At 33.0% G+C, this 27,782-nt stretch overlaps 1 long non-coding RNA gene and 1 pseudogene across 2 annotated transcripts; both read right to left on the reverse strand.

Moving 5' to 3' along the window:
• Positions 1–8,392: 8,392 nt before the first annotated feature.
• On the reverse strand, positions 8,393–18,446 carry LOC148610336 (uncharacterized). Of its 2 annotated transcripts, XR_015914801.1 has the most exons (4): positions 15,302–18,446; positions 14,356–14,450; positions 12,958–13,056; positions 8,393–12,085 (listed from the first exon to the last, which is right to left on the reverse strand). It is a non-coding gene; the product is annotated as an uncharacterized LOC148610336 (long non-coding RNA). The 2 variants fall into 2 exon arrangements; XR_015914800.1 differs by lacking the exon at positions 15,302–18,446 and having other exon boundaries at positions 14,356–15,035.
• A 1,658-nt stretch (positions 18,447–20,104) lies between these two features.
• LOC148610337 (G1/S-specific cyclin-D1 pseudogene) lies at positions 20,105–20,914 on the reverse strand (annotated as a pseudogene).
• Between the last annotated feature and the right edge of the window lie 6,868 nt (positions 20,915–27,782).

The raw sequence follows: 27,782 nt of genomic DNA on the forward strand, positions 1-27,782 counted from the left end.
TTGCAAAGACTAGAAAACTGGAATTTGTTTGTTGGCAGGGAAATATTGTCGGCTTCGCAGACAGCATTTTTTATGATTGTCTTTGTATACTATGAACAGAACATTGTTGACAAATTCATATTTTGTATTTGTCAACATGTTAGCGAGCAGACTAGTTTTGTTTGACCATAGCTGCTGGTTAAATTATCGATTTTTCTGTATCGATATATGTTCAGTTATATGTTTTAATAATGTCTAACAGTCATTTTGTATGGCCGGAAAAAAATTAATTACCGATAAAAAATATTTAGTTATTTTAAATGATATGTTTATATCTTAAGGGGAGATGAGCATACACTCTGCATTGCGTAGTCAGAAATTCATAATATTCAATAAACGATATCATCTATTACAAATAAACCGAAACATAAAATAATCTCAATAATGTCCTTTACAATCTTGAAATATAATTTCTATGATATTTTGTTCAACTTCATTTCTACAGAAAATTTAGAAACGTGATAGCAAGTTTAATGCTAAACATATATTGAATTCAGACAACATATTTAAAAAGCATATCTGTACAAAATTGAAAGGTATAATTCATTTGATTTTTTTAAACGCAATTTTATAAATATTTTCAGGAGAATCCCGAGATAAAAAAAATATTACCCGATGAGATTCAAAGAATTATCATAAAGATGTGCCTAAATATGGACCCAAGCACACGCTTTGAGCTGCAAAATGTCAATTCATTCTTTGAAACCGTAGTTAATGAGACACAAGCACCATGTTTACATATAAGACCAAATTTGTTTCCCGGAAAAATAAAACATATTAAAGTGCAGCGAATAATAGAGGCTTCGGGGATCGGAAGCGGTCTTGTTCTGGAAATAAGACGGACACTACAGCGAAAAAATTGGAAAAATGCTATACTAACTTTGAATCCATTAAAAAATAATTGGTATGAAATAACTAATATATATTGGAAAGTATCACCGTAATTAAATTCAACTGGACAGCGGCTAATGTATATTGTAATAACATATCTTACTAAATGTACAAACAAACCAGACACTGGTAAAGGAATAGAAATATTTTGAATCTTTATTTGTATACTTATCAACTGGAAAATGTGTAAAACAGAATTCAGTAGGTAATCTTGAAATGATAGTTATTTTTTTATTTGACGTGATATGAAGAGTTAATATTCAATACAATAATTGCTCGCTTAAAATTTTGCAGAGTACTTTTTGTTTTGCATTGGTAGCTTATTTAAAAATTAACGTCACTGATTAAATCTAAAATATATGTCAATTATTGATCTTTAAGTGTCCTTTACCTAGAAAGCTGAGGAAGGGGAAATTGTATGTACTAGTTTATCATAGATAGTATCAATGACATAATATTTTACAATGAACAATATTTAATTGCTTTTTTTTGTCTTTAAATTACCTAGGACTATTTGCTTTCTCTGAGGAGTGTTGACTATTCAAATATTGTGTTATTGTATTAATTTGAAAAGTACATTTTGCTTGTGTACTTAAGAAACTCTTTTTCAATGTCCTATACCTAGAAAGCTGGGATAGGGAATAGTGTGATGTGTAATGAAAGTGCTGATGAATAGTACATTATCAAAGGTCTTGAATGCATAAAATTATGGCATTTCAATCTAATCTAGCAATTAAAAACATTAATTGATACTCTTCGCACTTTGTTTTAAACTTATTTTAGATATCATTGGCAATACCATGATTATATTCATTGTTTACTGGATTGTATTTTTGTCTGTTTTGAACGGATGAAGTGTTAAAACTTTGTTTGCCACAGAGGGCAAGTATAGTCCAAAGGAGAACTATTTTCAAATTATTAAAACAGACATTAAGCCATACATGCGAAATTGACAATTGAATGGATGATTGAAGTATGTGAAGAAGAAGGATCAACAGATAATGTAGCACTTCTAGCAGTGAATTATATTGATAGAAACATGTCAATGGTAGATATTGATCGGTCACAATTGCAACTTCTGGGGGCTGTTGGATTACTTATTGCATCAAAACTAGGGAATACAGATCCAATAAAACTTAAAAAACCTCTTGCATATGTAGGAAATTCTTTCAAACTGAAATACACACGTACAATGGAATCATCAAATTTGATAACACTGAACTGGGGATTGTTGTCCGTTACATCGATTTTCTTGATCATTTCTTGAATCAAATGACAATTGCAGATAATTTGCGAGTTGAAGTGAAAAGACATGCTCAAATATTCATTTACTTATGTGCAACTGAAATCGGATTTACTAAGCATAAATCATCAGTGATAGCCGCTGCAAGTGTTGCAGACGCAACTAATGGGCTTCTATTCTATTCCGTTGACGAATTGCTGACGACTTTACCTGATGTAGCGGGTATAGATAGTGACTGCTTACAATTATGCCAGGAGCAAATCAAACGTATATTAACAATTAATTTACAAGAATAAAATTCTATGAAAAACTCTGATTTCCTGAGAGTAACGTTGATTTCTTATGTAAAATTTTATTCCGCAACTGCGCTTAAATAATGAACGCTTATAACAAAAACAGTACTGAAAATATTTTATATTCATTTCAGCATGTTAGACTTGTATAAAGCAGGATTCGTTCAACTTGAATAAATATTCCCTTCCTAAAATTATATTTATTACATATTTTCACCGACAGACTCAAAAACAAACACACAATCAATTACATTTAGAGTATCGACTTAATCAGCTCACCTTTAATATATGCGAGTATTAAACAATATATTGATGAAAGCTCATTTACTCTTAAGATTCTGAAAAAAATTAAAATTTTTGATGATCGAATAAATTATAATAACATAAATACCAACTTGAATAATTTAGCCAAATACTCAAAACTACAAGTCAAATATGAACGTCCGTGTAGTAAATGGCAAAATCAAGTCAAAACTGAAAAGATGAAAACCAGATTCGGAAAATACATTTTTTTCTTTCTGTTTTTTCTATGAATATTTTCTAAACTATATTCAAGCCATATAAGATACATACATTCAAATTTAAGTAATGGACCGGAAATAGAATGCATGTACGAAATGAATACACTCTAATTTCAGTCTTGTACATGTACATATGTCTCCTTTTTTGTATTATTTGTTAATTTGGTAACCGTTCTCTGCTTCACTTAAAAAAAAACCGAGTTGCTCATAAAAGCGTCATGTCCAGGGTAGATGTACGAAGAAAGGAAAACAAAGGGTGCGCTATACAGCTACATTCAGGCGCACTGTTTTGTACATCAAGTTGACCCGGTCAAATGTTGTACAATTTAAAAGTAAAAGTTGAAATTTGGTGGATGTATTGTTTCAATGTAATTAATCATTTATACATAGACAGATGCAATATATGTATTGGTAAACAGGTGTTATTTAAATGAAGAATGGTATCCGGAACGTTTCAGTCCCCTGCCGTATAATGTTCACTCCTCAGCACCAGCTGGTTGATTTTCAAAATATCTTATTTCGCACGAACTTTTGAACTAAAATTATGAGAATATGAATCGAAAAGAGTGTTATTATTTTAACCCTTTTTCCACCTTCTCCACGCACACTTTCGTCCTGTGCTAGTGTCTAATTGCCTGATATGTTATAAAACATAGTATTTGGTTGTTATTCTTGGAAAGGCATCCCTGATTTATACTACAACTCAGTAACATTTTTTGCAGTATGTTACCATGGCTATTGGCAGTAATAACAATAATCTCTGAATTACTTATAAATTACTTTAACCTGCACACCCCAAGAATTAGAAAAACATGTACTTTTCAAGGACAAAGCACTTGAAATTTCTATGTGGACTGCCTCAATACAGCTTCATTTCAACAAAATGAGGCCAAATGTTCAGATTTGACCTAACCTAACCGTAATATATTACCTAAGACACGTTGAACAAATCAATGTTCGAGGCGCAGGTGGTTACATTGGAACAATCCACCATTTGATGATGACGACCATAACATTTCTGTAGTGATATCTTACATAGCCCTGTTCCAGAAACCTAATTGTAAGAAGTCTAGCGTGATACTGAAAATATGCGTAGTAACGGCAAACTCTAGCATAACGTTTAAGTTGTGATATGATACGAAGGTGCTGGAAGGATATTGCCACAGATGAAAGGAAAGTTGACAATACTGAATAAAAAGTCATCGCGTTTGTCGTATAGTTTGTTCCATAGTTTCCCCTTACCCTGTAAGTGTAGATATGTGTTCTTAAACAATAATAATAAAAATGTTCTGAAGTTTTGAGTAAGTTCTCCTGATTTGTTTATGTTTTTTCCCAACTTTTAAACACGAAACTTGTGTAGGGTACCTTTAATGCTGACTTGCTTGAGGAACAAATTTTTAAGGATGTTTGCTTGTCATATTTTGGACCATTTGACAGATTGTCGGAAACCGCAGGTCATAATATGCATTCAGCTGACATGATATATTTCCACATCCTTGTCATTTTTTCATAGTTTAAATAAAGAAGCACATGATATTGAACACCGTCTTCTTCGTTATTGTGGCATTTGTTGGGATAGTACATGATATAGAACACCATCTCCCTCGTTACTGTAGCATTTTTTTTGTTTTGGGGTCATAGTACATGATATAGACCACCGGCACTAAAAGATTTTTTTCAACTTGTGTCCAGGATTTAGGGTTATTTTATGTCCGATGGCTGTTAATTAGAAGCAGTTGTGCAATTTCTTATAAAGTATACAATCGATAGTCGAATTTTGGAACATCTTGCACCCAATCAGTAACCATATTTTTTGTGTAGAGATTAGATTTTATTTCATCATTGCAAGAAGATAAGAACATGCATTTTATTTCCCAAATGTCTTGTTAAAATTGAGCATTTTCTGGGATTAAATGCAAAAGTGGATTAACAGAGAAAATGATTTTACATTAATCAATGACTTCTTTTCCACCTTTTTTTGGGCCTGTGTTTTAAAATGATTTTTAGGCATGTTAAATTTCTGCTGCTGACATATACTGTTGAAACTATGCATATTGACAATTGGAACCCGTAAGACACACACACACGCCTTCGGCTATTTTAAAATTAACCCACCGAATTGGTCATAAAATGTCACGCCCATGAAAGACGACAGATAATAAAAGCCATGACAAAATAAATAAATCGGTTCTTCCGGTGCAAATGGTTACACTATTAGTGTCAAATTACCAAAGAAAAAAATGATGGTCATAACGAGATTATAATGATCGACCATCATTATCTGATACACAAACAACGGAACATGGACAATATAAGCATCTTTTGTTACAGTATATAGATTATGTCACTGTTTTATATTCTTTCTGAACTCAGACTCTTAGCAGCTTGTTACGATTAGTCATTTGTATTCTGAATGGCTCATTATCGAAACATAACAAATTTAACAAGAAAGAAATACTATGTTTATTGTACTTAATCGCATACAGAAAAAAATATATATATATATACGACACAATGCTAGAACAGAGAAAGATACATACATGCAATATTAAAATTTTAGTGTCTACCACTTGCACATTACTTATTCTTTTAACAAAAGACATTTTTGCATATTTTGACATCAGAACAACATTTAATGCCTACCCATGTACAACAAAATGACATTGATATACTCATGATGTCCACATCCAATAGTGGGGCACTAAGCAAACATACATCATACCGAACGACAAAAAAAAAAAAAAAAAAAAAAACACTTTGTTAGGTTTTTTTTACACTATGAATCACCACTACCATTGGCAGTGTCAGAATTTTATATGGATTGGTACAAGCAGTGACTATTCCAATATAAAAGCGCATGAAATGTATACAATATTATACATCTCACGTAGCATGCAAAAAATATTCTGAATATTTACAACCATACACTGAAAGGAAGGAAGATAAAAATCATTCAAATATATACTAGTGATAAAATTACTTTATTGTTATATGTTTTGGCACATTTTGACATCATAACATTAACTGCCTACCCATCTACAAAATATGTTGACATTGATATACTTATGATGTTCAAATCCAAAAATGAGGCACTTAGCACACCGAACGATAAAAAAAAATTGTTAGGTTGGTTTTTTACACCATGAATCACCTCTACCATATGCAGTGTCAGGATTTTATATTGATTATTGCTAATTATAACTTCTTTGTAGAAGTTGAAATCAAAAATAAATTGTTGTCAAGCAGTGATTTTTCTAATATGAAAACGCATACAATATGAAGAAAACATTATACATTTGAATGATTTATGTATAATGTTTTCTTCACTTCAATACAGCCTTTTCATAACTGAGATTTTGACCTTAACTTTTCAAATGTCTTGCTATGAAGAGAGATAAAAGTACCTTGTAATTACAGGAAGAAAAGAAAATTGAATTGCATAAAGTACATAAAGTAGGCGAACTTCCAGGAACACTCACCCATATACTATAAGCAAATTTAAAAAAAAAATGTAACATGTATTGCTATCAATATCTATTTATTCAATTTCAGTGCATTAGCCAAGGGTTTTCTAATGTTATCTCTCTTTTTCTCTCGCCATAATCCCAAACTAATTCCATTCCGTTTGGAACTGAAAATTTTGTTTGCAAAAACAACCTTTTAACTCCAAATTCATCGATTTGTCCTATAAGCTTACAGTTTGGTGAATGTTTCGAATGGTTAAAAAATCTTGCTATGTTTTCGTCCTTTTTAAATAATGTTCCATTAATATCTCTGTTTCCATCTAGATATTTGTTTTTATCGAACACGGCAACAGGGGGCAAATTTTCGCTTTCATAAAACATTTCACGAGTTTTATATTCGTATTTTGGTATCCATTGACCTTTATATTCTACCAGAATATGATCTTTTGGTAAGTTACATTGAGCAAAAACACCAAAACCCTTTTCCTTGTCTATGAATAATTTTTTAATCAACAGTTCGGCGGACATAACCCTTATATTTTCAGACTGCGGTGTAGTATGTCGTAAAAGTCGTGGTAATTTCACATAGTATCCTCTCGGACTTGTACAACTATCTATTTTTCTCACAGTTGCAATTTTTTTAAAGGCCCTATTGAAACCACTTTTTGCTTGATTTTCATTACATCGATATTCTGTTCGTGTGCGAATGTATGACAGATATGAAGAAACCAAATCGCTTGTCCGTATTGGTGTTTCCGAATATTCGAGTAGGTCAACATAATCGCTTAAATATGGAACAAAAGAACCAGTGTCCCTAGGATGTGCACTTGTATACTTCAAAGCAGGATTACGAGGCATCCTTCTGGCGTTTTTTATCTTGAAATCACTATACTGTGTTGATATTCAATATTTAGTCTAGAATTGAACAATTGAATTAGGTCATAAATTATTGTCCTATACCACTATAATGAAGCAAATTCCTATTTTAGCTGTACGAAATTTCTCATCCATAAAGACAGAACACATGCAATTTCCCATAAAAATCTCACTATTAAATGAGGAGTAAGGGAACCATAATATTATTCAATAAGTGATTTAAGATTCTTTTTACATAAACATTTTATCAGAAATGATCGGTGATTAATTATTACTACAGTTTGTTTATAATCAGTGATTGTTTTGAAGCGATCTACATTTTGCACCTGATCGTGGCGTATCTCTGTCACATTGATACGTTATGATCAGCTGTTAAATGTTGACTGTTTGAATTCAAACATAAAAAGAAACAAAAGCCAGTTTTTATCATTCAAGTGTGGGGAATCTCCGGAACCCGTGGGTAAGATATAATAGTTTTTTTTTATCTTGGGGAACCTCGCTAAGGAATGCTTATATCTTACCGTCAGATAATCTTCCCATCTTGCACTCCTATAGATGTAATATTTTTAATGTATCAGTCATAAAAATTCTTTGTTTACCAATATTAGTCATTTGCATATTAATAGGGACTGCTTTAACGAACAAAATCGAATTAACTGTTTAATTAAAAAATGACCTTAGTGCAAATTTTGAAAAAAAAATACTGCCTACCCCTTCCTTAAGATATTTGTCGTCACTAATATAACAAATCCATTTCAAAAAATGCGACATTACGCAGACAAAGACAATCCAGTATATGTAACAGCAATGGAAATTACACAATATCAATTTCGAATGTATGCATACAATTATCATTATAAACAGTTAATATAAAAGCGTTCTTTGTGGCTTGTTTTACAGTTTATTTAACAATCACTACCAATAAATAGCTTCTCTGAAGCCACAAAGAGATTGAAGTAAATGAGACGTCTTGCAGCGGAAACAAGAATGTCTATGATATAAATCTACCAAACCATTTTTCTTCCCAGTTTTCTAGGTAAGAGGTCACTTTTTACATGTTTTATAAATTCACCACGAATAAAAGGAATTGCTTCTTTTCATCTCCATTACTTTTCAGAATGACTTTACAAAATGGCTGACAATAAGCCACAAACCAATGCTGAAATTTGCAGCTTGATTATGAGCTTTTTTTCTGTTTGTGAATAAAATATCCCCCCCGTCGACACAGCATTTAATAAATTCGAAGTTGGACCTCAATTTTCAAATATCATGCATGTTTATAATACTATTTTACTGTTTTCTTTTCAGAAATTATAACAAACATTGAAATTGCAATTTATACTTTTGTGAAATACCCTCACAAACCGGTATTACAAAGTCAATGAACAAAAAGTCTCAAATATAGAATATGATTACGTACAAATATTAATTAAAAAAGTATAACTATAAAGAAAGTTAACGCCATAGCCATAAATTATCATAGCATGCAATGTTTTAGGTGGCAGTCAAAAGAAAACAAATCGGTCATTAGGTGATTCATGTATGTCAAACACCAACCTATCAACTTTTATTTCATTCGTAAGAAACAGTTACAGACCACATAACTATCCTTAGATTTTTATTTTCAATTTGAGATAAAATACATGAAATTAAAACTCTGCAAGAGTTATCGTTCTTTATATCCTTGAATGAAGTTAATATGAGTGTGAGACGAATGTATGATTTAAAAACAAAAAGGTTTAAATACAGAAAAAAAAAACGTCATTGCAAATTTTGAAATAAAATTTTAAAAAATCCTCCTACCCATCTACTGGAAATATATATGTTGTCACTGATATAATAACTCCATCTCAAACATGATTGATTGATTGATTGTTGGAGTTTAACGCACGAGCAGCAATATTTCAGCCAAATTCAGGCGGTGAACAAAACATGGATGATAAAAAGAACATAAATGATGATGACGATGAAATGAAAAAAAAAAAAGATCGGGCAGTTTAGCCTTTCTGGCGGAGCGCAAAGGTTCCTACTCCTATCGAATACCATTTTAGGGTTCCTTAACGTGCAAGGAACGTGGCGTCTTTCCAAACACGGTGCACCATGGTTTGCGGTCAGGTTTTCCGTATTATAGCCTGAAAACCCCAGCATGTAACACGCAAGGGGTACCCCATTCCACCACCAGGAGCACATAACCCAGTTGCTCTGTGGGCAGAGCTCCCGAGACCCCGGCTAGGGTTCTGAGCACTATTTAGTCGCCTTGTACGACAAGCTTAGCGCTGCTGCAGGCCTATTCTTTTGACACCCGGACCTGCACGGGGCATTTCAAATTTGGACAAAGACCATCCTACGCACGTACAACTTTGAATGGTTTAAACGTACCACTTACACCGTTTACAATTAGCCATTTCCAATTGTCCTTACGCCCCCATCCCCATACAAATACCCCCCCCCCAATAAAATCCGATTTGAATTATTTGCATTATCAAATTTAATTTTTTTCTATTTTTAAATTCCTCAACACTCAAATTGCTATTTGTAATTTTATTTGATACATATTTCATATCAATGAATACTTTCAAATCTAATTTCCCATCCATTCCATTCAAATACTCCATCCCCCTATACAACATACCCATCCCCCTTTTAGCTTTCTCGATTCAACCAAAAACCATAAAATGGAAAACTTTCTGTACCACATCAACATTTGAAATAACAGATCGATAGATTTCAATGTACGCATAAAATTAGCGTAACATACGTGTATTACGCTATTCAAAATTTTGATGGTGAACAGTAATCAAAGGAACCACGGTTCTAGCGGTATTCAAAATAATGTAAACCAGGGACAAAGACCGGACATGGAAACATACTTTCACAACAAATAACATAAAGTAACCAAAATAACGCATACAAATTAACAAAAGCAAATGCGCAACTCGGACGCCACCAAAAACTGGGAGTTTGGACCAGGTGTATCGGCAGGGTAACCATCCTCTGCTTCTCTAGAAACACCCGCCATGTTGCTCATAAAAAGTCTTGTCCGGGGTAGACGAAAGAGGGAAGGAAAACTATGACACGTTGAACACATCTGTTTTAATGGCGCAGATTGATACACCGTAATGATCCAAAAGTCCATGATGACGACCAGAAAACTTCTGTAGTGATGACTTCAATTTTGTAACAACAGAAATTTGTTCCAGAAATATACTTGTTAGAAATCTAGTGCAACACAAAAAGTCTGCGTTATTTACAAAAAATATATATATATATATATATATATATTATGATACCACAAAGAGGTTGAAGTATATAAATGCATCTCGCAGCTATGACGAGAATGATGGATATATTATTGTCTATAATATACATCTACCAAACCAATTCTCTTCCCAGCTTTCTAGGTGAGAGATAACTTATTAAATTAAAATATGTTCTCAAAATGTTCAGTAAGCTTGATTAAACACTACGAAAAAATAATTGTTTATTTTCGTCTTTATTTCTTTTCAGAGAGAGGTGTTTTTCTGAATACTTCAAATGATGGAGTGCTGTATTCTCCAGTCCAAAATTGGATCAATCGTTGATGCCGAAATTCTGTACACTTTGTACATTTACAAAATGGCTGACAGTAAGCTACATACCAATTTTGAAATCTTGCCGCTCGAGTATAAGCTTTTTTCCATTTATGATAGCTTCTATGAAATTTTTCAGTAATCAAAAATTCTGGAATCCTACATTCCTTGAACCTTTTTTTCACTAAATCTACATAACCATTTAAAATTAAAGTATGCATCGCCTTTAAGTATACCTTCTTTTCTGACGCTGGAATCATAGGTAAAATATTGTCCAGCAATGACTCGTCCAACATAAAATAGCATGAAATGTCCACTATTGCATAAAAGTCGTCTAACTTGCAACTTACATTATTCTTAATACAATCTAACATACATTGGAAGGAAAAGAGACTAAAACCATTTAAATATGCAATGCTTTCCTCCCGTCTACACAGCATATTAATAAACGCAGATTTGGACTTTAATTCTTCAAATATCTTGGAGTTGGATGATAATACAATTTTACGGTCTTCAGAGAATATAAAAAACATTGATATTGACATTTTAACCTTTGTTAAATAAACCAACTAAAACATATTAAAAACAGTAAACTTCAAAGTAAATGAACAGTAATGTCTCTAATAACAAACTATGAAGTAATGAAGTGCGTTAACACACAAAGCCTTCTTGATGTCTTATATAAAAATAACAGCTTTTATATCATAACTATGTTAAACCCACAATAGGATATAAGTTAATAAATGCATCCCGCTGCTACAAATAGGATGTCGAAGCATTTTCCTCACCAACATTCTAGGTAAGAGGTAACAAAATTTATTTTTGTATAATTTTCAATGATTTCTTAACGACATAATGAAACAAAAATATTCTTTTTACTTTGTTGATTATTATTGTTAGAAAAAATGTCTTTTGAATGCTTTATTTGGCAGAGTTCGAAATTAAACGGGTTATAAAACAAAACCAGACATACATCTCAACTGATCAATATCATAAAGTTATCGTTTATACCTTCAATGACAAAAGATCGAAATTCTCCATAAACGTTTTTCAACAAGACAGCAGAAAGATGGTACACGTGGTCGTTTAGTCCATTTTATTAAAATACTTCTGTGACTTTAAATCAGGAAGGACATTTTCTAGCTATTAAGAGGATGTCACACCTAAAATCCTTTGGTAATCACGCGTCCTAAAAATAAAATAAAATATAAGCAAACAATGTCACATTTATTCACAAATAATCTATTATGATATATATTCATATTTTTTTTATGAAGCCCATACCTTTCAAACCTGTAAACCTGTGCATTGGAGACAAAAGCAAAATATCCAAAATTACCTGATTAAAGGTTTAGCTTATACCAGAAAAAAAAATTGATTGATATTCACTTTGTTGAACTTTGATGAATACATAAATGTCAGGACATATAATGTGGAAATAGTCGAAAGAAAAGATAATTTTATAATTATTTTTCTTTGTGGATCTGAGTTATTACGTGTCGTAGAGACATTTATAATTTCCCTGTCAACCTGGTATGTGTGTGTAATGTAAAATTCGAATTATGATCTGACGATGCTTATGTACATTATTGATTATATAATAAGACGAAATGTTATATAGCTTTTGACAAGAACTTAAAAATAAAAGTTACAAGGTCGTACACTCAATGTATAGATAACAATATTGCCAAAGAAAGTGTTTTTATTTACCTACATATTTATGTGACCTTTAAATTATATTTTAGGGAGAATGATTGTTCTTTTCTACGTTGTATTGATTTTAAACAAAGAAAAACATAACTTGATAATGAACAGCTCTATTAGGGTATACAAGAACTTCTCTTTCAGTGAATATCAGAAAGCAACGGCATTATTTAAATACTCTCTCGTTTTTTTGTCAGAAACCTTTCCTAAAAATATATTAGAAACATAATTTAACAAGATATTTCTTATCAGGCCTTATATGAAACCATACGTATCCTACTTTTTAGGACAAAAATATTAGGTTCCTTTAGCCTCTATACATTTCTCCCATCTATTCAAAATTTTACTTCAATTTACCTGTTATTGAACATAATATAGCTGTTGCAGTTGTTCCATTTTCGATTCCCTTTTTTTTTCAGTAAATAAACCAAGTAGACAGTGTCATTTTCCTCGAATCTAAAAAAGAATATGTCTATGTAAAAAATAAAGATATAAAGCTTCGTGGAGCACAGCATAGTACGACGCTGCACGTAATAATCTGCTAGTGTGGACACAATATTCGCAATTGACAAGCATGAGGGTTTACATTGCGTTTTGGACACTTCAACTTATTTTAGACACAATTCTGTACATAAAAGAGCTTCAATTCAAGTTGAAAGACGCTTTTAGGATGCACGTCAAATCGACTCGAAATCACCGGAAAATTTCAGAATTCTTATTCAAAAACACAGGGTAGTGATTGTTGTAGTAATATCTATATTTTTCTAAAATCATATTCTGACCAAAAATTTGTAATTTGGGCAACGGCCCCCAAAGTCAACTGCCTGTAAATTTTGGTCTGATTTTTTGTATTTTTTAATCAATTTTTTTTTCAAATATAAAAACCAAATTATATCCAAATCTGAGGATTCTGAAGTTTTGTTGGGAGAATCAGTCATCATGGGAATAACGACTTTCAAATTGTCTTGGAATCCCAAAAGTTAGAATTGGCCGCGTTTTTTCAAAGAAACCAATATCGTCCAGTTGTAAATTAAGCTTGAAAATTGGTTGCCATAGTAACGACAACTTCACAATTTTTTTAAGTGTCAAAATCTAAACTCACTTTCTCATTTTAAACCTAAATACCAAAGTTCATTCTAAGAGGAGTATTTTGAAATTTTGGGGACTCTAATAGCAATACAGACGATCGTGTCGTTAAAAAGCAAACAATGGTTTATTGCCGTCCTGCATCCCTCTGAGCTCAGAAAAAATGGCAGATTTTCATGAGGTATAAAAATTTTAAGAATGATATTCAAAATAAGAAAAAATGTAAATTAAGATTTAGTAAAGTGTGTTAGTGACCATGATCTCGGTGATGAATTCAGCAACGATGTTAGAATTGCTATTCACAGAAAATTATTTCTTAATTGTACAATTAATGTTTTTGTGCGATGTATTTTGAAAAGGTCTTTATGTTGGTTCCATGTACAGGAGATTCATATATTATACTTGGCTTGATGGTGACGTTATAGTTAATTTGTAATTGGATTAATTAAATATTAAATATTAAGTGCCACGGCATTATTTGAATATTCTTTATTTTTTTCAGAAATCTTTCCTAAATATATGCTAGAAACATAATTAAACAAGATATATTTATCAGATCTTATATGGAACAATATAAGTATCCTATTATTAAGTTTTAGGACAACAATAAAAGGTTCCATTAGCCTCTATACATTTCACCCAACTATTCAAAAATTTACTTCAATTTACCTGTTATTGAACATAGCTGTACCAGTTGCTTCAGGTTCTTCATTTTCAATTTTTTTAATAGTTGTTCCAAGTAGACAGTGTCATTTTCCTTGAACCTAAAAACAACAATTCTGTTTATGCAAGACAAATATAGATACAGAGCTTCACCGAGTACAGCTCGGTACGACGCAGAACGTTATACTCGATTCATGTTGGGAAAGTGTGGACACAATATGATGCATATCTAATCAGTTTAACTTTAAATAGTAGGAAAATTCTGAATTCTAATTCAAAAACATAAGGCATATTCATATTTTTTCGAAAATCAAAGTTTAATTAGATATGAGTTATTTAGGCAATGGCCATAGAAATCAACTTTTTGAAATTAAATTATTTTTAAAATATTTACTTATATGGAATTTGATTTTTAAAAACCGGCATTGATTTTCATGAGAAGTAAAAGTTTTACAAATGATTATCAAACTAAGACCAATATATAAATTAAGAGGGATGTTAATTGTTGAAAAGGTCTTTATATTTGGTTTACAATTGCAAAATACATGTGATTCATTTAATTGAATAAAGGTAATAATAATTTGACTAAAATATCATTCATATATTGTGTTTTAATCAATTAGTTATGTAATCGACGTCAATACTTATTGAAAGTTCATTCGATCGAAAATAATGTGGTTTTGTAAGTCATACATCCTTTGATTTTATTAACACATACGAAAACAATTCGAGTTATTTTATTGCAGATAGTCATTATATTTTTAACGACCATGCAGTTGTGACATATTTCAATCTGAAATGCGTAAATGTTCACCTTAAAGAGTAGCATTAAAGTATGAAATTTTTCGCTAGATATAGAAGACATTTTACTTATATAATTTTGTAGTAAAATATCAATAATAAATTTCATCACAATGAAAGTTGGTGAAAAAATATGAATTATTGAACTTACCTTGCATAAGAATTTGTGAACAATGACCATCTAGTTCAATAAATTTTAACAAAAACTTGTTTAAAACATTTCACCTCTATTCACAAGGCGGGAAATATAACTGTGCAGACTGCAATCTTGTATATTTATATGTATGAGATTTTTTGCATGTGGTGACATACCACTTACTTCATAGGTCTAAATGGTTACGCCTACCACTTTGAAATATTGCTGTTCTTCATGGTTGTAGTATGTTTATTTACATGAGTCAGATAGATAAACGATATGATTGGCTGGGCGCTTAACAATCTAATCCCCGCCTTGTTTGCACGCTTGTTCAAAATATACGGAAATTTTACGAAATAATGACCACATTCTTGGGTATTGTATCCATGAATCAAATTATTTTTTATCAATTAACGTGGATGTTTGAGTCACAATCATAAAGTTATAGATTGAAAGCGAAAAGTTCGAATTATTTCACTCTGATCCTGTAGCTAAAAACCGAAACTTCGATTAACCCAACCATATAGGAGATTTTGTTTCTTTGACGCATAAAAATAAAAAGAATATGATTTTTTATTCAAATCCTTATGTTGTTCCTTACATCAATTATATGGTTAAATTGTAATACACTTCATATTTTAATTCGTTTTTCCTGTTCATTATTATACATTTCTGACGCCTCATTTTGTTTGGTTTTGATCCATTACTTTTTTTTCATTGAAACGCCCAATCCCTACAATTACTACATTATGTCTCCGCGACTTGTACAAGAAAAGCATACTTTATCTACTTTTAACGCAGAGCGATTTGTCTACTCCGGACTTGACTTTTTATGAGCAAGTCGGCGGGTGTTTCTGGAAAAGCAGAAAACGCTTATCTTACCGGTGCACCTGGTCCATGCTCTTAGTTTTTAGTGGAGTCCGAATTGCTCATTCGCTTTTGTTACTTTAGTTTAAACATATTTATTCAGGTGTATAAGCACAAGCAAATACAGTATACACATTTATATACAAACTCATGGTAGGAATCGGAAAGAAGCTAGGTAGCTTATACAAAGTTCCGTGTCCATAAGAGTTAACTTGCAAGACTATTCTCATAAATAAGATGCATGTGGAATGATTTTCTTAATTGACTAGTAAATAAGACAAAGGAATAGAAAAACAAGAAATGGAATTACAAAGTTAGTGAAGAGATGCACTATATGGAAGTCAAAATTTTATAAACCTTTCACTTTTGATAATAAACTTCTGAACTGTATGAAAAAATTTCTACATTTTGTTCAGCATTAAGAATATTTAAGCCATACAAAAATAAATTTACAGTAATAGGAACATCAAGTGCCATAGAAAATATGATTTCATTTCGTAATAAAGTATATTTGGGACAAAAGAAGAGCAAAAAATGGAAAGTTGATTCGTCATGACCACAGGTGCAATTGTGGAATTAACAAGGTTACGACTGAACGGATGTTCGTTGAGTGAAGCACTGTTCATTCGCAGTCTGGCATGTAATATCTGCCCTAGTCGTGTACCAATAAAGTAAAGATTGAGACATTTTGTCAAATGTTCCTGAATCTTATTTCTAGAAATGTTTTGACTTTGTATGTATGATTTTATTTACTTTATGTTCTTTGTTGTGTATGTCTGTTTTCCATGTCTGGCCTTTGTCCTTGGATTACATTCTTTTGATTACCGCTATAACCTTGGTTCCCTTGGTTACTCTTCAAAAACAATATTTGAAAATTAAAGGTATATATATATATGTAATAAAACACAAGTTTTGGGATATCCCGAGAACAAGGAGACATCTACAAATTCCTCCAAAGTTATTGAAACATGTTTTTCTTTCGTAAAACATGTATTTTAATTTAACTTGTTGCGATAAACTACTTATCAAAATGCAACGAACAATATAACAGTGTGACTGATCGCTTGACATTTTTCTATTTCGTCTATTTATAGTTGCTGCTGAAATCAGATTTTTTACGAGGGCATACTGTAGTGAAAATACAAAGTTTGTACGAATGGCCATGTTGTCAATACAGTCCGTCTAAAGTCTAAATTTTGATGGCAATGTATGATTCAGGGAAAACTGCAATCTGTTTCAAGTAGTATGGCTCAACTATGAGTACAGTCTGTTTTAACCCGAACATTTGATGGGCATGTTTGTTTTTAGGTAAAAAGTACTATTTCACGTAGTATTACCATGTTAAGAGTAGGGTTTGAATCAGTTGTAATGAACATGTATGATTTGGGAATGAAAGTAATATTCAAGACATATAGCGATATTGATAAAATAGTCCGCATCAGATGTGTTCAGTATGAAAGTTTCGAAGTACAGGTATATTAAGAACTCTTTTCAATAGAAACATGATATTTCATATACTATGATCATGAAAAGAGTACAGTATGCTTACGATAAGATGAAGATAAATGATTTTGGGCAGGGGAGTGGACTGCAATTTCAAGTAGCATGGCCATGTGAATGGTACAGTCCGCATTAGATGTGATGAGCATGCCTATTTTAGAAAGGAATGCTCCATGTGAAGTAGTTTGGTTATATTAAGAATACATTCCGCAGCAAATTTGATAAGCATGAATAATTTGTGGGTAGTAGAGTGCTATTTCAAGTAGTATGGCCGTGTGAAGAGTACCGATATCATACGATATGATGACCATACATGTTTTGGGAAGGAATATGCTATTTGAAGTAGTATGGCCATATTAACAGTAAAGTCCGCTTCAAATGTAATAAGCATAAATAACTGGTGGGTAGGAGAATGTTTTTAACTAGTATGGTCATTTGAAGAGTACCGTCAGTATACGATGTGGTGACCATGTACTTCTTTGGGAAGTAATGTGCTATTTTATGTAACATGGCCATATAAAAAGTAAAGTCCGCATCAAATGCATTTAGCATAGATAAATTTTGGGTAGGAGATTGCTCTCTGTGCCTGGTGTAGCTTGCACGTCTGCAGAAAGTGTTCTGTATTCTGCTATGCTTCTAAACAGGGACACATAGGTGATGGTATGACATTTAAAACTCTGTACAGATGTTGGTTGAGCCTGTTGTGTCCTATCCTGAGCCTGAAGATTGTAGCTTGGTTCAGATCGTTTTAGTTGATGGTAGCTATCTTGCTTCTGAGGGTTTTTGTGCAGAGACTTGATGATGGTCTTCATCTCTGTGTAGCAGACAGGATTTTCATCTTGCTGTTGTTGAGCGCCTTCTTTTGCTAGCTTATCTGCTTTTTCATTTCCGATGATTCCACAATGTGAAGATATTTACTGTATGGCAGTTTTAAGATTCACTGGCGATAGCCTCGGGTAGATGAGGCTCGTAAACTTTGGGGGTTAACCCATCTAAGAGAAGGATAACACTGATCTAAAAACACCGCTGCCTTGCGGCTACACCCTTCGACAGGGTAAGGCTTAAGAAGACAACCTAGAGGAAAATCCAGAACCAGGAATCTGTAACTTTCTTCCTGTACTTCCAGGATCAGAAGTTTTGTTCAGAACCTAAGGGTGAGGAAACCTCGACAGAAAACGTAGAGTGCTGAAAATGGAGGTGTTGGGCGATACAGCGCCCACGAACAGACCACAACACCACACACAAACAGCCAAAATGACACTTGAAACCATAAAATGTGATGACCATGTATTTTTGGTAGGTATGTGCTATTCGAAGTAGTATGGCAATTTTAAGAGTGCCGTCCCAATATGTTGTGATGGGCGTGTTTGTCTTTAGTTTAAAAGTACTAATTTAAGTAGCATGGCTATGTTAAGAATATGTTATGAATCAGATCAGTATGTATGCTATGGGTAGAAAAGTACTACTTGCAGGCGCCACTAAATGCTGAACTACCTCCGAGTTCTGTTTAGTTTTTTTAACCATCATACACTATTTAGTGTACAGAAGTTTTATGGTCGTCATCATGAACTCGTGGATCGCTACGGTGTACCCATCTGCGCAAAGAAAATTTATTTCTTCAATGTGTCATAGTTTTTCTTTTCCCTTTCGTCTACACCATCACGACTTTTTATGAACAACTCCGCGGGTTTTTCTAGAAAAGCAGAGGACACTCGACCTATTGGTCCATGCTCCCAGTTTTTAGTGGAGTTTCTCATTTGCTTTTGTAAATTTGTATATATGATTTTAGTTACTTTATGTTCTTTGTTGTGTGTGTCTGTTTCCATGTCTGGTCTTTGCCTCCGGATTGCCTTCCTTTGATTACCGCTATAACCTTGGTTCACTTGATTATTATGTACAATGCTGCCATTGTCATCGTTGTCCGTAAACATTCCGTCTCTGGTCCAGCACTTAAATTTGAATGTATGTATCTCTTATGTATTGAAATGTTTGAAAAAAATGTATTTTCCTATTTCACCTCATGAAAGGGACTTTCATATTTGACTTTTCCTTTTGAGTATTTGTTTAAACTTAATCAGTTTGGTAATTGTGTTTTTACAGTTCATTCGATAATCAAATATGTTTTGTTTTCAAAATCTTGAGAGTAAATGAGTTTTCATCAATATATTGTTTAACACTTGCATATATTAATTAAATATTTATTCAAGTTAAACAAATCCTGCGTTATACAAGTCTAACATGCTGAAAGGAATAAAAAATAAAAAAAAATATTTTCAGTACTGCTTTTATTATAAGCGCTCATTATTTACGATGAATCACAGAATAAGTTTTGAAGAATACATACACATATTCCTCAGACGCAGTTGTAGAATAAAGAATTACATAAAAAATCAACGCTACTCTCAGGAAATTAGAGCTTTTCATAGAATTTTGACGGGGAATCGAATGTTATTATTGTAAATTAATTGATAATATACGTTTAATTTTCTCCTGGCATAATTGCAAGCAATCACCATCTATACCCCCTACGTCACGTAAAGTCTTCAACAATTCGTCAACGGAATAAAATTTTGTCTTAAGCCCATTAATTGCTTCTGCAACACTTGCTGCGGCTATCACTGATGGTTTGTGCATAATAAATCCCATTTCAGTTGCACATAAGTAAATGAATGTTTGAGCATGTCTATACACTTGAACTCGCAAATTATCTGCAATGGTCATTAAGTTCAAAAAATGACCAAGAAAATCAGTAGGTGTAACGGACAATAATCCCCAGTTCAGTGTTCTCAAAACTGATGATTCCATTGCATGCATGTCTTTCAGGGTGAAATAATTTCCCGCACATGAAATAAGTTTTTGTGGTTTTATTGGATCTGTTTTCCCTAGTTTTGATGCAATAAGTAATCCAACAGCCCCCAAAAGTTGCAGTTGTGTCCGATCAATATCTATCAATGACATGTACCTATCAATATAATTCACTGCTAGAAGTGCTACATTATCTGTTGATCCTTCTTCTTCACATACTTCAATCATCCATTCAATTGTCAATTTTCGCATGTACGGTTTAATGTCTGTTTGAATAATTTGAAAATAGTTTTCTTTTGGACGGTACTTGCCCTCTGTGGCAAACAAAGTTGTCAACACTTCTTCCGACAGATGCGAGTTCACGTTGGCATTGTACTGAACAGTTTGAAATTCAAAGGATTTAAAGTTAGTGCATACAGGGCTATCTAATTCAAATTCATAACATTTTAAATCCATTTTCTACGTTATTGTTTGTAAAAATAAAATCAATAAAGTCTCGTCAGCTCACGAGGTGTGTCATTTGCAAAACCAGATAATCCAGCCCATATTTAAAGTCTATTTCCAACATTTAGAACTGGAATCAACAAATCAAGAGTGCAAAAATGCTCTCGTAAATATCGGATATTTCCTTGCTTTTATTATGATTATATCAAAACTTTCCCATCATTCTAGGTAAAGGTGAATCAAAATTAATTGTCCATCATATGTACAGTATAAAATGATTTAACAAATAACATTTAATTGGTCAAAAACCCACTTAAAAGCGCTTTAAGAGAAATCGTTCGACGTTCTTAAGGCAGCAAGCAATATAATCAGGACGCTCTTAATTATGCAGATATGAATAGCGTTATAGCTATTATCATTAGAACTAATCATAATTTGATCTTCAAACGCCTGCACTAAGTTCAGCGCCCTAGACCACTAGATTAGTGCAGGCGTGTTGCAATAGATGTCACAGCGGTACGAGTTCGAGTCCCGCGGAGGAAACGACCAAAAATTTGCATCCCAAATTTGACAGTTCTAACATATTTGGGAATTTTTCAGACCCTTCTGTACGTTTACATTATCTTCCCTGTATCAATTTGATCGAGCAGGGTAGCACATAGAGTCGTCACATTCTGAGACGTTGTATATATGTATATAATTTTTTTAAACAAAACATAATCGTTTCAAATATTGATGAACGTTTGAAAAAATAACTTTAGTTGGTAATTTGTAGAAAACGTTATGTAAAGTCATGCCGAGATAAAATAGCTTATAAATTTGATTTACTTACAATACGATAGGTATTTGTAACAAATTCGATCTCATGTATGATTGAGTGGGAAGGTGCTTTTTCACGCAAGTTCTTGAAATAACACTTTATTAACCTAACCATACAAGTTCAGCACATATGGTGTGGGGTGTATCCGTAACATGACCACACTACTTTAAATTGCAGTGTCTTACACAAATTCACGCATGTTCATCACATCTGATTCGAACCCTATACTTAACATGACCAAACCTTTCTATATGAGATGCCATGCATACTCTTAATTTGGACAAAATACTTTTATCACTTTCCTACCCAAAATCAGTCATGCTCATGCTTATTGATGCGTATTGTACCCCTAAAGTAGCAATACATGTACTGCAAGTCCAAGTATAGCAGCACTGTGTGAAATACCCTTTTCATACCAAAGTTCTTCATATCTACCGATCATGTATGGTTTTTGTAAGAAATTGCTATTTCATGTTTTATAGCATTTTTAAATTACAGTCCGCATCATATATAATTTGGGAAGGAAAATGTGGCCATACTTTGTGTACAGCTTGCATCAATTGTGATCGAAATAGTCATTGGATAGGAAAGTGCTTTCAAGTAGACTGACCAGATTATGAGTATGATACGACAATGTTGGTTTTAGGTAGGAAAATTATAATTTACATGGTATGGCTATGTTAAGAGGAGGGTGTGAATTAGATTTGATTACCATGGATGATCTGGGTAAGGGAGTGCTATTTAAAATCGTTAAGCGGTATTAATATTACAGTCCGCATCACATTAGATGTTCATGTGTGTTGTGGGAAGGAAAGTGCTACTTCGGGTTGTATAGATATTTTAGGAATTTGGTTTCAATCAGACGTGATGGGCATGTTTTTATGTTTTTGTTTTTTTTTTTTTGCGGGGGGGGGCAGGAAAGTGCTAATTCATGACATATGGTCATGTTAAAAATCAACATTAGATGATGAGCGTGTAGCAAATAGGTAAGAAAGTGCTTTTTACGCGGCCATGTTAGTGATACAGTTTGCATTAGATGTGATGGGCATTTAGGTTTTGGGTAGAAAGGTGTTATTTCACTGTGTATTTCAGGTATCATGGCAATGGTTTCAGTACAGTTTGCGTCAGATGTGATGAGCATTTTTGTTCCGGGTGGGAAAATGCTATTGCAAGTAGCATAGCATATTACAGTGTATATCAGATGCGATCAGCATGTATGTTTTAGGTTGAAAATTGCTATTTTACATAGGTTGGTCATATTTCGATTAAAGTTCGAATCAGAAACGATGAGCTTGTATAATGACAGAGTTGATAAGGTAGGAAAATGCATTTGTGCGATAGATTAGACTGGGATTCTAGTATTTTATAGATTTTATGATGCTGATAATTTTTTGCTGTAGAACATCAAAATCTCGGTATAATTTCTGACAATATCTGTAAAAACAAAATGCAGAGCCCTGCTTGATATAATTAAAAAGTACTCTTAACTGTCGGGAAAATTATGTCCACATCATTCAAACTCGATACATTTTTGAATTTGAGTCAAGGCAGTTAGTTATTGGTTTCTGATCACTAAAAGGCTGAAGGCAAGCCTCGAAAATTGATCTCCAACGTTTGAGGGTATGGCACCTAGTGGTAACATTTCAAAGCAATTAATTCTTTTTTACTCCAGTTACATGCGCTTCGTGTTCCTGGCCCCTTATGGCCTTTTATCGTATTTATATAGTAACAACAAATGGAATTTGATGAGTCTATATGTTTTGGGTAGGAAAGCGCTAGTTCATATAGTACCGATATATTAAGAGCACAATACAAAACAGATGTGATGAACATGTATAATACTGCTATGCTATGAAAGTACTATTTTACGTTGTCACTCAATGTTAAGAGAACATTAGGTGTGGTATTTGTTAAAAACGTACTATCTGTAGTTACATGTCCATATCAGCAGTAGGGTTTGAAGAAAATGATATGACTATGAATATTTCGAGGTAGGAAAATGCTATTTCAAGTAATTTATGAATATTGAAAGAACAGTCGGCAGCTAATGCGAAGATCACATATGTTTTGGTACTTAAGTGTTATTCCAAGTGATATGGCCATATTAAGGGTACAGTCCACATCAGATGTGATGTTTTGGATAGGGCATGTTTGGATGTTTGTGATGGGCATGTACAATTTTGTGAGAAAAGTGCTTTTTAAGTGGTATGGTTATACTGATAGTATAGTTTGGATAACATATGATTGGCATGTATTATTTTGGCCTTGTTAAGACTACGGTAGATATGTGATGAGTCTGTATGTTTTGGGTAGGAAAGCGCTAATTCATATAGTACCGTTATATTAAAAGCACAATACGAAGCAGATGTAATGAACAAGTATAATATTGGTATGAAAGTGCTATTGTACGTTATCATTCAATGTTAAGAGTACATTACGTATGGTTGGCTATATTAAGAGCACAGTACAAATCAGATGTGATGAACATGTATTAAGTTGGTACGAACGTACTCTTTGTAGTTATATGTCCATATCAGCAGTAGGGTTTGAAGAAAATGTAATGACTATGAATATTTTGGAAATAGGGATTTGCTATTTCAAGTAGTTTAGGAATATTAAAAGAACAGTCGGCAGCTAATATGATGATCACATATGTGTTTGGTAATTAAGTGTTATTCCAAGTGGTATGGCCATATTAAGGGTGCAGTCCACATCAGATGTGATGTTTTCGGTTGGAATAAGGTCGAAATAGATGTGATTAGCATGTACAATTTCGGTACAAATGTATCAAATATACAGATCATCTATAGATGTTTTGGTGGGAAAGTGCTGTATCATGACGTTTTGTGATAATAAGAGTGCTGCTGGCGTCTAATATAATGGTCATGTACAATTTTGTGTTTTTTTCAAGTGGTATTGCTCTATTTATAGAAGGGTTTGAACAACATGAGATTGGTATGCATGATTTTGGTTAGGAATTCCCCTTTCAAGTAGTATGGCAATAGTTATAGTACGAGCAAACATGTTTTGGTGGGAAAGTGCTGCTGGCGTCTGATATGATGGGAATGTACAATTTTGTGATGAAAATGCTGTTTCAAGTAGTATGGCTATGTTCAGAGTACAGTCTATTTCAGATGTGAAGAGGGTATATGTTTGATTTGGAAAGTGATACTGCAAGTAGTATGGCCATATGAAGAGTACAATTCACATCAAATAGTTTTGTTTTAGTTTAAATTACTAGTCTCAATAGTAAGCCAACTGATGACAACACTACGTATTATACGTGATGACTTCGTACTTGCCATTTCAAGTAGTATGGTCATGTTAAGAGTACGGTACAATCAGATGTAATGAGCATGTTTGATTATGGTAGGAAAGTGCTTTTTCAAGTGGTATGGCTATATTAATAGTAGGGCTTGAATAACATATGATGGGTATGTATGATTTTGGTTAGGAATTGCACATTGAAGTAGTATGGCAATAGTTGTAGTACAGTCCGCGTCAAATAAGATGAACATGTATATTTTGAGTAGGAAAATGCTATGATAGGTATTATGGCTTTGCCAAAAATACGGTACAAATGTGATGAGATGAGTGTAAATATTTTGGGTAGGAAAGCGCTAATTCATATAGTACCGATATATTTTGAGCACATACGAAAAAGATGGAATCGAGAAGTACACTTTTTGTATGAAAACCCGTTCTTAAATTGTCACTCAATATTTAGAGTACATTAGGTATGATTGGCTATATGAAGAGGACGATACAAATCAGATATAAGAACATGTATGAATGTGTATGAATTTAATAGGAAAGTACTATTTTTAGCTACATGCCCATGTCAGCAGTAGGAGTCGGAGACAATTTAATGACTATGAATATTTTGGGGTAGGAAAGTGCTATTGTAAGTTCTTTGGCTATATTGAAAGAGAAGTCGGTAACTGATGCGAGAACCACATATGTGTTTGGTAGTTAAGAGCTATCTTAAGTGATTTGGCCATATGATGTGTACTGTCCACATCAGATGTGATGTTTTCGGTGGGAAAGTGCTATTTCACATAGTATGACAATGTTATCAATAGGGTTCGAAATAGATGTGATGAGCATGTATGATTTAGGTACAAATGTATCAAATATAATGAGCATATATATTTATGTTAGAAAGTGCTGTTTGAAGTCGTTTGGCTATATATATTAGGAGTGCTGCTGGCGTCTTTTGTGATGGGCATGTACAATTTTGTGATTAAAATGCTGTTTCAAGTAGTATGGCTATGTTCAGAGTACGGTCGATTTCAGATGTGAAGAGGGTATATGTTTGATTTGGAAAGTGATACTGCAAGTAGTACGGCCATATGAAGAGTACAATTCACATCAAATAGTTTCATTTTAGTTTAAATTACTAGTCTCAATAGTAAGCCAATTGATGACAACACTACGTATTATATGTGATGACTTCATACTTGCCATTTCAAGTAGTATGATCATGTTAAGAGTACGGTAGAATCAGATGTAATGAGCACGTTTGATTTTGGTAGGAAAGTGCTTTTTCAAGTGGTATGGCTATATTAATAGTAGAGTTTGAATAACATATGATGGGTATGTATGATTTTGGTTAGGAACTGCACATTGAAGTAGTATGGCAAGAGTTATAGTACAGTCCGCGTCAAATAAGATGAACATGTAAATTTAAGTTGGAAAATGCTATAATAGATATTATTGCTATGCTAAAAATACGGTACAAACATAATGTGATGAGTGTAACTGTTTTGGGTAGGAAAGCGCTAGTTCACATAGTACCGATATATTTTGATCACATACGAAAAAGATGGAATCAACAAGTACGCTTTTGTATGAAAACTTGTTTCGTTGTCACTCAAGGTTTAGAGTACATTAGGTATGGTTTCCTATATCAAGAGGACGATACAAATCGGTTATAAGAACATGTATGAATATGTATGAATTTAGTAGGAAAGTACTATTTTTAGCTACATGCCCATGTCAGCAGTAGGAGTCGGAGAAAATGTAATGACTATGAATATTTTGGGGTAGGAAAGTGCTATTTCAAGTTCTTTGGCTATATTGAGAGAGAAGTCGGCAACTGATGCGAGAATCACATATGTGTTTGGTAGTGAAGTGCTATCTCCACTGATTTGGCCATATGGTGTGTACTGTCCACATCAGATGTGATGTTTTCGGTGGGAAAAAGCTATTTCACATAGTATGACAATGTTATCAATTATGTGCGAAATAGATGTGATGAGCATGTATGATTTAGGTACAAATGTATCAAATATAATGAGCATATATATTTATGTTGGAAAGTGCTGTTTGAAACAGTTTGGCTATATATATATATTGGGAGTGCTGCTGGTGTCTTTTGTAATGGGCATGTACCATTTTGTGATGAAAATACTGTTTCAAGTAGTATGGCTGTGTTCAGAGTACAGTCTATTTCAGATGTGAAGAGGGTATATGTTTAATTTGGAAAGTGATACTGCAAATAGTACGGCCATAAAAAGAGTAGAATTCACATCAGATGGTTACTTTTTAGTACAAATTACTAGTCTCAGTAGTAAGCCAATTTATGCCATAACTCCGTAGTATATGTGATGACTTCGTACTTGCCATTTCAAGTAGTATGGTCATGTTAAGAGTATGGTACAATCAGATGTAATGAGCATGTTTGATTTTGGTAGGAAAGTGCTCTTTCAAGTGGTATGGCTATATTGATAGTAGGGTTTGAATAACATATGATGGGTATGTATGATTTTGGTTAGGAATTGCGCTTTGAAGTAGTATGGCAATAGTTATAGTACAATCAGGGTCAAATAAGATGAACATGTATATTTTGAGTAGGAAAATGCTATGATAGGTATTATGGCTATGCTAAAAATACGGTACAAATGTGATGTGATGAGTGTAAATGTTTTGGGTAGGAAAGTGCTAGTTCACATAGTACCGATATATTTTGAGCACATACGAAAAAGATGGAATCGAGAAGTACACTTTTTGTATGAAAACCCGTTCTTAAGTTGTCACTCAATATTTAGAGTACATTAG

The sequence above is a fragment of the Perna viridis genome, chromosome 8 (assembly GCF_037379345.1).
Source record: "Perna viridis isolate PV_CMFRI_1.1 ecotype Kerala chromosome 8, ASM3737934v1, whole genome shotgun sequence".
Classification (NCBI taxonomy): domain Eukaryota; kingdom Metazoa; phylum Mollusca; class Bivalvia; order Mytilida; family Mytilidae; genus Perna; species Perna viridis.